The sequence below is a fragment of the Cyprinus carpio genome, chromosome A25 (genome assembly GCF_018340385.1).
Source record: "Cyprinus carpio isolate SPL01 chromosome A25, ASM1834038v1, whole genome shotgun sequence".
NCBI classification, from domain to species: domain Eukaryota; kingdom Metazoa; phylum Chordata; class Actinopteri; order Cypriniformes; family Cyprinidae; genus Cyprinus; species Cyprinus carpio.
In genome coordinates this window covers 10,317,175-10,325,969 of record NC_056596.1, presented here as the reverse complement: position 1 = coordinate 10,325,969, position 8,795 = coordinate 10,317,175, and positions in this window count along the sequence as shown.

Below are 8,795 nucleotides of genomic sequence, written 5' to 3'. Positions count from 1 at the left end.
TGTTTGTTCTTAAAGGGGTCATTGGATGCCCATTTCAAGTCGATGTGATTCTTTAGGGTCTTAATGAAAAGTCTGTAACATAGTTTGGTTAAAATTTCTCAGTGGTAGTGTAAAACAACACCATTTTCACCCTGTCAAAAACACCTCTTTTCAGAGCAAGCCGTTTTGTAGCATTTTCCTTTAAAATGCAAATGAGCTCTGCTGACCCCGCCCTTCTCTTCCGAGCTTCTCTCTGAGAGACCGCAAACTTTAGCAGCATTCATCGTGAAACTTGCTAATTAGCACATTATTAGGAAAGGCGATTTGCATAGATTCATTAAAAAAAAAACGTACACTCACTACTTCTGTTGGTGAAGCTGGATCACGAATGATTTGGGCGAACATAGACGTATTTAGTAAAAACAAAAGTTATCCACTGCGCCTTCTGCTGCTCAGATGTCAGGAGTAAATGATGAATGCTGTGTTTATTATTACATCCAACAACAGAACACCTCGATCACTTAGGAGTCATTCTTGTCTACATCTGCTCATTAGCCCCTCACTGCAGAACACAAGATCCAGGGGGCGTGGTTGGATCCCCATCTAGGGGGTGGAGATTAGTAGGTTTTGGGGTGGAGAAGGATGGGTTTAGTGATCAGGGGGTGGAGACGGGTAGGCTTAGGTATATTTAAGGTGGGAGGAGTTGGATCTGGATCCAACCACGCCCCCTAAATTGCACAAGTTGAATTAACTAACATCCAAGTCTGTGCTAAAACGCTACTGTCAATCAAACCATCGTGGGAGGGGCCTGTCTGAGATCGGCTCGATTTGAGAAAGGGGAAATGATTTAACGAGATTAAAAAAAATAAAATAAATTTTTTATCATTATTGGGTGGTTGTGTACACACACTGCCAACACACATTTCAATTCAGACAACTTGTAAAAGTGCATGTAGCATTTTATGACCCCTTTAAAGATACATGCATATTTTACATAAATTTTTAAATATGCATTTCAACTAAAGGATTCTTGATGTAAAGACGTTTAGATATTTGTATTGAAAAAATAATAATTGCAGTGCATGCAAGATTTAAATGCCATGACATCGGACTTTTTGCTTCAGTTTTAGAAATTTCTGCCCTTGATTTGTGACGGGGCAAATTAAGACCCACAAAAACCCTGCAAGTAGTGTTGTATAAATGTTTAAAGCACACAAATAAATGCATACACAGTACTTGAAAGCCAAATTTGTTGCTCCAGAACCTGCTGAGGCTTCAGTCATTCTTCAGAGATACCACACACACTCAGCAAAGCAGATTGTATTTGTAGGTGCACATCGAATACATAATTTAAGCAGAGTTGTGTGCTTTAAGGTTAAGATTAGTTTGAATGAACACCGTTGTTTAAAGAACAATTTGGAAATCATTTGAGCCTATATTTGGTGAAATTCAACCATTTTTAAAATATAAAGTTTCATAATGCCCAGAAACGCATACTGGCAACATTCATTTAATAGCCACTTTATTCAAAACTCAAACATTTATACATTCAACACAAAGTACAAAAGCAAAACACTTCCAGTAGTTCTTAAATCGATTTTATTGAGAGCAAGTCAGTTTATACTTCAGTGTCGTAACAAAGCTACCACTCATTAAATAAAAAAAAAAAAAAAAAAAAAAAAAAATTTATATTATTTTAATTATATATATATATAATATTATATATATAATTGCTTTTTACAACAGTCTACAGAAAATTAAGCAGGGTGTGCCATCACACCAACTCCATTCACAGTCAAATTTCAAAAAATAAACAACATTGCTTCAAAAAACTAAACAAAAAAACAATAACAGGGTTGGGGTGCACATTTGCTGCTCTGTAGTAAAAAACACGTTTAAAACAAACCAAAAACTAAGGCCAGACGAGTCAACAACAAAACCAAAAGCGCGAGGCATGATTCAATCACAGCACTTACACAAGCTCGCGATACACAAAGCAAAGCACAATCAAACGGCATATCGGAGGAATCCAACCCTGCAGTGAGTGTCTGAGCGCGGGCGTATTTGCAGGATCATTGGAGAGGTCCGCAAGTTCGCCATGCTCAATTTAATCTGCTCAGCGTGCTGAACGCCCACAGATCCGACGCATGTGCAGCAGAGATGAACTCTTCGCGGCAGTCGGACTGTCCGCGCACAAACGGTCAAACCTGTGAGACCGAGCTTCAGAGTACTCTATAGCTTTTTTAGACGCATCGGAACCGCGGAAAACTTCCTGTAATATACTGAAAGCCTAAGATAAAACAGTATAAATACCGTACAGGAAGCCAAAGAGCGTTAGGGTTAGAAGAAGTACTCTGTGCATTCCCTTACGCGGCAAAGCTTTATATAATGTTGATGACGTCATACCGATGGACCCTCCCGCTGGTCTCTGATTGGCTAGTTCGCCCGCCAAATTGCTAATTCAACTCAATCGCATTTGATAGGCACTAATTGCATTAATCAAATTAAATTAGACATAAACAAAATAATGACATAACAGACATTGTCCTGGAAACCCCAAAATATCCACATTCTGGAAGCTGAACTTTGTATATTGATATTTCATCAGAAAAGAATGTCTGGCCCAATTCATAATACAGATTAATTAGCCTACTGAAAGAATTACTAATGTTATGCTCAGATTACTGTATCATATAAATAAATAAATAGAAATTAATCAGTTGTGACATCCCTTTGAATTTCAATGGGTTTTTAGAATGGAGGTGTTTGATTTAGTGAAGCAATATTGTGGTTTATAGGCTACTTGAAGATATGTTCAGATTTTTCTACAACATAAAATACAGTAATTATTTACAACTAAATGCAAGAATGTTCTTTTTTATACATAAAAGAGAGTTGCAGTGATGCAAAGACTTTTCCACTTGCTTTTTATATATTGCAGAAAATAAGTTCTGTGACCAGCAGAAGTTTATGTTTCTTATACATTTTGTTTATCATGCCAATTTTCACAAATGAACACAACTTTTATGAATTTTTAAGCATAAATAATCGCCAAAAGTAAGCTAAACATATTCTATAAACAAAATACAACAGCCATTTTCAAGACAAGTAAAAAAATTAAAAATAAATATAAGGGGGTATTATGTATTTTATGTCATAGAATAAAACAAGAAAATATCTTGAGCTTGTGTTAACCACAAGCCTTATTTCAGGCATTTAACCAAAGCCTTTTTTGGGTTTTGGCCTAGAAAAATAGGTCATCAGCACTCTTCATTTTCAACAGAAATGAAAATGTGTTCAATGAATTTGTAACATAGTTTAACAACATACCAATTGTTCGGCTGACAAAACATCTTATGGAAAAAAAGATAAAAAAAACTCCATAAAATAGTTTTGAAAGTCCTGAGTTATAAAATTACATGATCTAAGATGTTTATACAGCGCATGCCACAGTATAAAGCAGGGGTCACCAAACTCGGTCCCAGAAGGCCGGTGTCCTGCTGAGTTTAGCTCCAACTTGCCTCAACACACCTGCCTGGAAGTTTCAAGTATACCTAATAAGGCTTTGATTAGCTGGTTCAGGTGTGTTTGATTAGGGTTGGAGGCTTGGAGCTAAACTCTTCAGGACACCGGCCATCCAGCACCGAGTTTAGTGACCCCTGGAGTAAAGTCTATCCTTCACAGCCCCGTTTTCATCCCAGATGAATTCAATATGGCATCTAACCTGACAGGTTTGGAACACCACAATGGTGAGTAAACAGTACATTTTCAATTTGAGCACATTAACAGTTACCTATGGCAGGAGTTTCGTGTTTTCACTAGATGGCAGTAGCTGCACATTCTCTTCCAGCTATCCTCCGTATGAGGGATAATTTACTGTGTTGCAGAATTCATGTCCTCTCCTGTACTTGTGTGAAGGTGAGATGTCCAACACAGGACTCCAACTAGACCACCACCAAAAATGCAGATATTTTTCCACAATAATTGTAAACACTAATTCTTTGCTCTATTAATATGCATTCATGGCATAATGTGTCACTATTGCTACAAACACATGCAGTAGAGTGGTGAAGTCTGAACATTAAACTCAATATTTTGATATAATCTGATTTTAGCATATCGTTTGCTCTTAACTTTTATTCGGGTGCTGAAGTGGCATTAACTGGTAGGAAGGTGAGCTGGGTATAATGCAGGCAGATAGCATATTCTGAGCCAGTGACAGTGAGTCAGCACCACAGTAGAGGGGGAGGCAGAAAGAAAGAGAGAGAGAAGGGGGGAGTTAAGTTCTCCATCGTTTACCAAAAGCTGCAACCGACAAAACACAAAAAGAAACATGCAACACAATTCATTTTTAAAGAGTAAGCAATATTTTTTCCCCTGTAGAAATAGTTGCAACTGCTGCAACTGATACACCTGGACACATTGCACCACACTGCAGTGAATCTCCTTGATGCTGTCAAGTTGACATTGAAGAGGCTTATGGACCTTATTTTTACATTCGTTGTTCGTTATACATACATTTATGACTGTCACATTCGTACTTGTTTGTATTTATTTGATGTTGCAAAGCCAAGACTGGTTTCAGTGGCAGTGAGTGAGACATTATTTGCAGCAGGCAGCTCTCCTGTAAGAGTTTTACCCACTCACTCACTCACTCATTCACGCAGGCGCCTTAAACTGCTGAATTCTCTGCTTCATGGAAGACTGCAGAAGCCTGCTGGGAGCTGCTGAACATTTCTGACCTGACTGTCCTTGGCTGCTCTTGAGAGAATGATGGAGAGAGAGGGAGAGGGAAAGAGAGCTCAGAAGCACTGGCACAAAACTCTCTGCTCTTCACAATAAAATAAAATAAACATCTTCAAATTCCATCAAAGAAAACATACTCAACCGATGTGTTTCTGTGCAAAAGATAATCAATGATAACAATCCAAATTTGAGAAAATAAAATAAAATGATATGTGAACTGCCATCACAAGTCAAGGATGTTTGGAATACGCAAACTGTCTCAAAACAGCTAAAAGCTACAGCTGATGTTATGATGTAAGAGTGCCTTTCATACTGCCAACAATCTCACAAATTGAGCTTGACGATCATGAGGAGTCACACTGAAGGAAATAAACTGAAATGTTAATAGACACAAATAATAGTTATACAAATATGTTTGTGTCATAAAACATTTAAGTATATTCTGTGATAATTGCCAACTCTTCAACCTTCTTCTAAAATGATATTTAACATATGCATTTGGCAGATCTGAAGCAACTTACATGGCATGCAAGGTATTAGATTTACATTTAATCAGACATTATTTAAAAAATATATTGCAGAAATCCAATCTGTTTGGCTGGAAATTCATAATGTTATACAAAGAAGTTGATTTAGTATAAATCAGGTCATAAATATTTATTAAAAATATAATTGCATGTAAAAAAAAGGGGGTTCATGAGGTTTAAGACCTTTAATATATAAAAAAAGTTAATAATAATAATATAAATATAGCTGCAAACAGAAATGATCAGGATTCAATATTTTGCATATAAATAAATAATAAAAGTAAATAATAATAGTAATAATAATAATTATAATAATAATAAATCCTGCAGGGTAGCTGAAAGGGGTTTAAGTGCTTTAAGACCTTGCATGTAAATAAATAAATTAATAATTATAATAATAAGGATAATAGCAGGCTACTATTCAAACTAGTATTTATATCATGATATTTTGGTAACTTGTTAACGGGTCCATGAAATAATATTAACAGATACATCTTTTAACCTTTAATAATGTATTAGTAAATGTTGAAATTTACACTATTATTAATAAATGCTTTTAAAAAGTATTAATTGTTAGCTAATGTTAACAAATGGAACCTTATTGCAAAGTGTTATCAATGTTTTTGTTATAGAAAAGAAAAATACTTTTTTGGATACGCCGACATAACAATAACAACATATATATATATATGTGCGTGTGTGTGTGTGTGTTTTATATTTTGGAGAGTTGCACTTATGAACAAGTACTTGAAATGTTTTTGCCAATAAAAAATGACACAGATTGCATTACTGTAAAAACATCAGTGCCAACATTAGTCAACTGCACAATTTCTTGCTCTTCAAAAGGTTAAATAGTATGAACATATGCATGTACCACCAGCAGATATATAACAATGAATGGAGGACAGGACAGGATCACATTACCAACAACCAGACGATCCTCTCCAACGAGTCTGATGGAACTTAAATGACAGCGTGAGCTGTATATCGTGTATACATGTTGATGGATGATGACTCGAAGTCTCCTCCCGTTCTCAGTGCCGCAGGCTGACACAGCTGTAAGGAGAGATCAGTATTCTGGGAACAGTGAGGTCAACCAATGCTCAGCTACTGCAACTTATTAAAAGGCTAGATGTACTGACTGAAGCAGCACATGCACTGTATAAGCACTTCATGCACAGACTGATACATGCATGTGCTGATACAAGTGACACATATGCATATGGACAGCATAAAATCATGCTAATTGACAAAAAAAAACAAAAAAAAAACACAAACTGCAGGATTTTTCCCCTTATCTTTTCAATTTAAATTCCCTAAACTATGTAACGCACATATGTTCTGAGCTATTGCTGTTCCTTTCCATACGGTGCATCAACTTGTACTGGCCTTGGTTTGACAAAAAGCACTGTGCATAGTTTACATAAGCTGGACGAACTGATGGACATGCCTTTAATTATTAAACACGGCTGACAGCAGCATTACAGAGATAATGCGAAAAGGAAGAAACCATAAAGTGAGCCAAAGGAAAAGCACAGACCGAATGAATGGATGGATGGATGTATAGATTGATGCACGCATTAATATCTGCATTACGAAATCTGATGCCACCATCTGATTTCAGAGTAGCACAGTCAGTGAGAAGGGAAAAATGCTTTATCAGGTAATCAGACCACATGACACCTGCAGGAACAACAATACCATCTGCAGCTCTGCCTGATGCAGCGTGATGTGCTTCAGATGGTCGCGGATCATTCAAAGCTTCACCAAACAGATTTGAAAGACTTGCATTTGTAAAAATATTAATGCTGCATTCAAATACAGGAAAAGTCCTGCATGATGACAGCGGGGTATGCGTGATTCATCTGTATTGAGCTGTGCAGGGTGAGTTTCCATCTTTAAGGGAGTGACTAGCAGCACTGTACGTGCCAGAGGCCTGACTAAGGGAAATGCAAAGTCCCATTAGCCCCGACTTTCCATCTGATTTATGAGTATTTACATCTGTGTGTGTGTGTGTGTTCCTTTCAGAATTAATTCAGAAGCCAGTGCAACATTCATTTTTTTTTTAGTCTTTGGTATAGAGGAGAAGGGGCTAGTTGTCACACTTTTTTACTCAATTAAATAGTTCTCAGGGTTTTTTTTTTTTTTTTGAACGCCAGTTTCTATAGGCACATACTTTAAAGTCTTGGACACAAAAAGCAACTGAACATTTCCACCCGTTATTAACACATGTTGACCTTTAGTGACAACATACCCTGAAAGGATCACACTATATTGGGTAAGTCGTCACAAATGGAATCTGCTATTAAATGTATCATTAATAAATCATTAAAGCTTTATCTTGATTTATTTATTAAAATATATAATAATAGAATACAATAGAATTTTATTCTGTCACTTAGAGAATATATGTTAGAGAGAATATAGAGAATATTTATGTACTAAAAAGTAGTATTTATATGAGTATATATATAAAAATAAAAATATGTTTTATATATATATATATAACACATACACACACACACACACTATATATACATATATATACACACACACACACACACACACACACACACACACACACACACACACACACACACACACACACACATATATACATATATACACACACTAAATACAAATTACCAATATAGATAGATTGATGGATACACTGTATAAACACACTAAATATATACACTTCTTTTAAATATATATATACTTTCTAATAAAAATGATCCAAGGACACTGACTTTGCACTCAAGCCACTAACCCTGTCTGACCCCAGTTAACATATAACTCAGGGCCTCCATTAGGGCGGTCTGTTTTCGTGACTGAGAAATCCTCAATCAGTGTAGCAGATGGCAGAGATTACAACGACTGAAGCTGCTGTTAATTGCGAAGCAGAGTTTCCAGCTCCATCGTGGCACAGCTGGAGGATCCATGTGAACGATTTTAACATCACAAGATAAAACTGTTTTTTGACAGCGAACACATGCAGTTGACTCTTATCTTTAGTATAAGGACGAATGTGGTTGGTCAGACCAAGACTGGACAGAGACAGACATGAGACACAGGAACCCAGCTCAGTGCTTGTGTGTGTCTGTGCCTGAGGTGCTGCACTGGGCCTGACGCCAGCTCACCCCACCCCAGATCCAGCCTGCGGAGAACTGCTGCAGCTCCAGAGGGCAATGCAGAGGAGGAGAGAGCAAGGGTACTCCAAGCACAAGGCACTCCAATATCATGTTTTGAACTCTCAAGGGAAACCAAATGTGTCTGATGTGCATATATATATATATATAAAGGAAAGCGGAAGGTAGGTGGATTGAAAGCAGGAGATAAACATCTTGTTGACGATGCCCGTTCACATCCTTCTGTTGTCATGTTTATTCAATTTGTGATGGATGACTCTGGGCTTTTTGTTACAATACACATAAACACACTGAAAGCCCAGACTATCCTTATATCTTAATCAAATCACTTTTTTATCACCTTGCTGCAGAAAGTTTTTGATAAGTTTGAAATAAGGCCAAAGTGTCCATTTCT